Consider the following 6218-nt stretch of genomic DNA (forward strand, 5'->3'; position numbering starts at 1 on the left):
GGCAAAAAGTAGGACACAACTGAGCGACTTTCACTTTCACATTCATAAAGTAAGTTAGGCCACAAAGATTTTTCTCCACCTTGGAGAAAAGAGCCCAAACTACAAGCTGTGCAAAACAACTGGGCCCATTTGTAGTCAGTAGTCTTCCAAGACTTTTAGGATATCTTTTACCTAAAGGGCTCCAAGGGCAGTGCTTGGAGTTGGCCTACACACACAAGCAGGGCCATGAAGTCCCAGCATCTTAGATGTTAACAGAGAGAAGGGACTGAGTCCTGCCACCCTTGCTCTGTGCTGGCCTCCTTCTCTTTAGTAGGAGACATTTGTGTGTAAGGCAGGCTGAGACCGCATCAGCTCAGGCCCTGGGAAGGGGGAAGAAGCCAAGATTCAGGGGGACAGAGGGGACAGAGCGTGTCTTCAGAAGCTAGCCTGTCCCCAGGAGGCAGCGAGGCAGACTTGTGTGCAGCAGTCAAAGGCCGTGACTAACTCAGATTGAGCCAGGCTACTTGGACATCTGACTGTGAACTCTCTGCCAGCAGAACGCAGTTCTGGAAGAAGTCCAGGTGACAATATTCAAAATCAGGCACAGTTCCAGGTGATCGGGCCAGTCACAGCGGGTCCCCAGCAGAAGCTGAGAAGAGAGTAGGAAAATCACATCCTGCGTCCCAGAGGAGGGGCAGTGCAAGCCTCTGGTGGAACGTGAGGACCGCACTGAGGAAACTGGGGTCCTGGCCAGGATCCAATCCCTGCAGAGAACTGACACGCTAGCAGAGAAACTGAGGCCAACTGGAGTCACACGGCTTTGGCCAAAGTGGTAGGAGCACTCTGAGATGCAGAGTCTACAGGAGGAACCAGATTTCCAGGTCTCTAGGCAACCAAACCAGTTTTGTCTATTAATAGGGCTAAGGCTGATGACATTGATCAGGTCTGGCTCAGATTGGCTGGGGGCAACTAAGAGCTTCTGGAACTTGACTGTGCATACGAATTACCTGGGGATCTTGTTAAAATGAAGATTTGGACTGGGTAAATCTGAGTTGGGGCCTGTATTCTGAATTTCTAACAAGATCCCAAGGGATGCTGCTGGTTTTCTAGAATAACAGAACTCAGAAAATCCACACTTGCTGTCATTTTCTCCTCCCCACTTTCTTCCGCCCGCCCCACTGTTCTCCACCCATTTCTCCAGCCCTCCTCCAAATCATGTCTGACCATCTTCTTTTCCTTTCCTTTCCTTTTCCCCTGTTGTCCCAACCCCTTTGATTGGCTGAATTTCTCTGTCAAGACTACCAAAGAATTTCCACTTTGGGATTTCCCTGGTGGGAATCTGTCTTCCAATGCAGGGCTTCAGGTTAGATCCCTACTCAGGGAACTAAGATCTCACATGCCTCAGGGCAACCCTCGCAACTACTGAAGCTAAGGGCTCTACAGCCCATGTGCTACAAGGAAGACCCAGAGCAGCCAAAAATAAAATATACACAGAAATACTGGGGGAGGAGAGGGAGGTAAGGGATATGTATACAATTTGTGACTGATTCATGTTATTTTAGGGCAGAAACCAACATAAAATTGTAAAGCAATATTCCACCAATTGAAAAATAAATAAAAAATTTAAAAATCCGACACACACAAAAATAAATAAATAAAAGGTTTCTTCACTTTTAGTCCAAAAAAACCATAAATAATTTTTTAAAAAAACCTTCCATTTAGATGATAGATGGTGCGAGATAACATAGTCAGAAACATTTCCTCCATTTCTAGCACGCAACTAAACGCTTTTATGTTTGATAGAAATAACTAGTCCAGATTAATCTCCTTTTTGGTCTCATAAAGAAAGTGAAGAATATGTTACCTTTCTCTCCTAATATAATCCAACCATTACAAGAAAAATTTGTCTGAATGCTCGCTTAGACAACACATATACTAAAGTTGGAACAGTACAGAGAAGATGAACACAGTCCCTGTGCAAAAATGACATGCAAATTTCTGAAGCTTTCCATATTTTAAAAAAGACATTAAAATAGACATAAATTAATGGAGAAATATACTGTGTTTATGAAAGACAGGAACCAAGATAGTAAAATTTTCAGTTCTACTCCAATTAATCTATAAAAGGAATGCAAATCCAATAAAAATCCCAACAGAGTTTTGGTAAAACCTAATTCTCAAATTCAAATAAAAGAGCAAATGGGCAAGAATAGCTCAGAAAAATTTGAAGATAAAGAACAGAGTTGGGGTGGGGGGTGGGAAGAGGAGAGTGTGGGAGGGGAGTTCTCACTCTAGTGAAACTCCAGACTGACTATGTAGTCAGTTATTAAAATGGTGTAATGATAGACATTTTATCTAATGTGATCATAAGTGATTTTGATTTTCTTATTTGTGCTCTTTTTTCCTACATCAAATGTGCTAGTTTTGTAATAAAAATAAAGCTAAAAAATTAATGCTTTAAAAAAGGAAATCTCTACTATAAGATAAAAAAATTAGAATGTTGTCACATATTTATGTCCCTACTGCCTAAAAACATGTGGTATACACTACCAGCTCTAAGGAGTTACCAGTTCCTGGCTTCAGTTCAGTTCAGTCACTCAGTCGTGTCCGACTTTTTGCAACCCCATGGACTGCAGCACACCAAGCTTCCCTGTCCATCATCTGCTACTGCTAAGTCACTTCAGTCGTGTCCGACTCTGTGCAACCCCATAGAGGGCAGCCCACCAGGCTCCCCGTCCCTGGGATTCTCCAGGCAAGAACACTGGAGTGGGTTGCCATTTCCTTCTCCAATGCAAGAAAGTAAGAAGTGAAAGTGAAGTCGCTCAGTCGTGCCCAACCCTCAGCAACCCCATAGGCTGCAGCCTTCCAGGCTCCTCCGTCCATGGGATTTTCCAGGCAAGAATACTGGAGTGGGGTGCCACTGCCTTCTCCATGTCCATCATCAACTCCCCTCAAACTCATGTCCATTGAGTTGGTGATGCCATCCAACCATCTCATCCTCTCTTGTCCCCTTCTCCTCCAGCCTTCAATCTTTCCCAGCATCAAGGTCTTTTCTAGTAAGTCGGTTCTTCACATCAGGTGGCCAAAGTATTTGAGTTTCAGCTTCAGCATGTCCTTCCAATGAATATTCAGGACTGATTTCCTTTAGGATGGACTGGTTGGATCTTCTTGCAGTCCAAGGGACTCTCAAGAGTCTTCTCCAACACCACGGTTCAGAAACATCAATTTTTCGGTGCTCAGCTTTCTTTATGGTCCAACTCTCACATCCATCCATGACTACTGGAAAAACCATAGCTTTGACTAGATGGACCTTTGCTAGTAATGTTTCTGCTTTTTAATATGCTGTCTAGGTTGGTCATAGCTTTTCTTCCAAGGAGCAAGCGTCTTTTAATTTCATGGCTGCAATTACCATCTGCAGTGATTTTGGAACCCCCAAAAATAGTCTCTCACTCTTTCCATTGTTTCCCCATCTATGTGCCATGAAGTGATGGGACTGGATGCCATGATCTTAGTTTTCTGAATGCTGAGTTTTAAGCCAGCTTTTTCACTCTCCTCTTTCACTTTCATCAAGAGGCTCTTTAGTTCTTCACTTTCTGCCATAAGGGTGATATTATCTGCATATCTGAGGTTACTGATACTTTTCTGGGCAATCTTGATTCCAGTCTGTGCTTCATCCAGCCTGTCATTTTGCATGATGTACTCTCATATAAGTTAAATAATCAGGGTGACAATATACAGCCTTGATGTATTCTTTTCCCAATTTGGAACCAGTCTGTTGTTCCATGCCCAGTTCTAAATGCTGCTTCTTGACCTGCATACAGATTTCTCAGAAGATAGTAAGGTGGTCTGGTATTCTCATCTCTTGAAGAATTTTCCACAATTTGTTGTGATCCACACAGTTAAAGGCTTTGGCATAGTCAATAAAGCAGAAGTAGATGTTTTTCTGGAGCTCTTTTGATTTTTCTATGATCCAACAGATGTTGGATATTTGATCTCTGGTTCCTCTGCCTTTTCCAAATCCAGTTTGAACTTCAGGAAGTTCTCAGTTCATGTACTGCTGAAGCCTTGCTTGGAGAATTTTGAGCATTACTTTGCTAGAGTGTGAGATGAGTGCAATTGTGTGATAGTTTGAACATTCATTGGCATTGCTTTTCTTTGGGATTGGAATGAAAACTGACCTTTTCCAGTCCTGTGGCCACTGCTGAGTTTTCCAAATTTGCTGGCATATTGAGTACAGCACTTTAACAGCATTGTCTTTTAGGATTTGAAATATCTCGGCTGGAATTCCATCACCTCCACTAGCTTTGTTTGTAGTGATGCTTCCTAAGGCCCCCTTGACTTTGGACTCCAGGATGTCTGGCTCTAGGTGAATGATCACACCATCATGGTTATCTGGGTCATTAAGATCTTTTTTGTATAGTTCTTCAGTGTATTCTTGCCTGTTGTTCCTGGCTTAGACTGAAAAATAATCTTATGAAGCCAGTTACTTAAGCTCAGACAGTTTTCCCATCTATAAAATGATGACATTAATAGCCTCTCAGTTCATGTTGGAGGTTTTATTGTTGGAATTGTATAAGACTTGTGAAACTGCTTCACAAAATATAAAACAAGATACAAACTGCTATTACTGGTGTGTGTGTGTGTGTGTGTGTGTGTGCTCAGTTGTGTCCGACTCTGTGAGACCCCACGGAGTGTAGCCTGCAGGCTCCTCTGTTCATGAAATTTTCCAGCAAGAATACTGGACTGGGTTGCCATTTCCTTCTCCAGGGGATCTTCCCGACCCAGGGACCAAACCCACACCTCTTGGGTCTCCTTCATTGGCCAGTAGATTCTTTCACTAGTTGGAGAAGGTGATGGCACCCCACTCCAGCACTCTTGCCTGGAAAATCCCATGGACGGAGGAGCCTGGTAGGCTGCAGTCCATGGGATCGCAAAGAGTCAGACACAACTGAGTGACTTCACTATCACTTTTCCCTTTCATGCATTGGATAAGGCAATGGCAACCCACTCCAGTGTTCTTGCCTGGAAAATCCCAGGGACGGGGGAGCCTGGTGGGCTGCTGTCTCTGAGGTCACACAGAGTATTTGAAATGAAGCCATTGTAGAATTTAAAGCTTCACACCATCCTGTGTTGGTTTGATTGGACTCTTTGAAGCCATTTGTGTTTAATGGGTGAAGTGAGTTGGAAGAGCATAATTTAAATCCCAGCTCCACTCCTCACACTCCATCTCATTTCACAACTGTTTTTCACCCATTCAATAACTGTATTTATTGGGTGCCAGTGTGCACTAGAGCTGGCAGTTTCAATGGTGAAACAGACATGCGTGCGTGAAGGACATGCATGTCCTTGCATGTGTGAAGCTTATGGATTAGCAGCATATTTGTGGACAAGAAAATAGGCTATTTCAAAATAAGGTGACCAGCGCTGTGATGTGGTAGGTTCAGGGTGCCATGAAGCTGTTGCTTGGGTGGTCATAGAAGGTTTCTTCAACCATGTAATGTTGGGGAGGATGAAATATGCAGATGATGAAAAGGGTAAAGGAGAACAGTGGAGGATGCTTGCTGATCAGGCGATGGGGAGGAGCAGCGTGTTCCAGGCAGAGGGAAGGAAACTTGGACTGCCCTCTGGGCAAGGAGAGCAACGGAACGACTTTTTTTTTTTTTAAAGCATCTGGATCATTTTTTGTTCGATTTCAGTACTTTATAATATTTCCTAGGTCAGGATCAGCATGATGAGTATTAGAATACATTTTAGGGTGACCTCCTCCTCCCCGCAAGCCTCCTGACCACTCCCATACTGGCCTTTCCCCTCACTGGCTGGCCTTTCCTTTTGAAGAGGCAGCACACCGAAGAGGTGGAAAGAGGCTTTTCTCTTTTGAAGCTGCAGCATTATTAACAGAGAAGTAAAAGTCTCCCATGAGCTACGACAAAATCCTGCAGATTGGTTTATGAATCACTGTAGCTTAGGTTAAAGCAACCTAATTTCCTGAAAGCCACTCCATGGCTTTAGCCTTCCAAAGGGGCATAAAGCTTGTATGATATTTACTCTTAGTTAAAATTAAATGGAAATTGAAAACAAAAAAACCCAAGAGTTTCTTCTGGGAGATCCAATCATTAAAGAAAACGAAAATTAAAGGCTACAAAGCCGTGTGGGTAAGATGTACATATTGCATTAAAGAAGGTCTGGAAAATATACATATCAAAGTGTTAAATTGATAACTATCACTGAGTAATTGGGTT

The 6218-nt window shown here is 43.1% G+C and overlaps 1 non-coding gene across 1 annotated transcript; it reads left to right on the forward strand.

The window, feature by feature from the left end:
• The first annotated feature begins 1890 nt into the window (after positions 1 to 1890).
• On the forward strand, positions 1891 to 1997 carry LOC112443889 (U6 spliceosomal RNA). Its single transcript, XR_003032297.1, has one exon. It is a non-coding gene; the product is annotated as a U6 spliceosomal RNA (small nuclear RNA).
• The last annotated feature ends 4221 nt before the right edge of the window (positions 1998 to 6218 follow it).

This window comes from Bos taurus, chromosome 23 (assembly GCF_002263795.3).
Source record: "Bos taurus isolate L1 Dominette 01449 registration number 42190680 breed Hereford chromosome 23, ARS-UCD2.0, whole genome shotgun sequence".
Classification (NCBI taxonomy): domain Eukaryota; kingdom Metazoa; phylum Chordata; class Mammalia; order Artiodactyla; family Bovidae; genus Bos; species Bos taurus.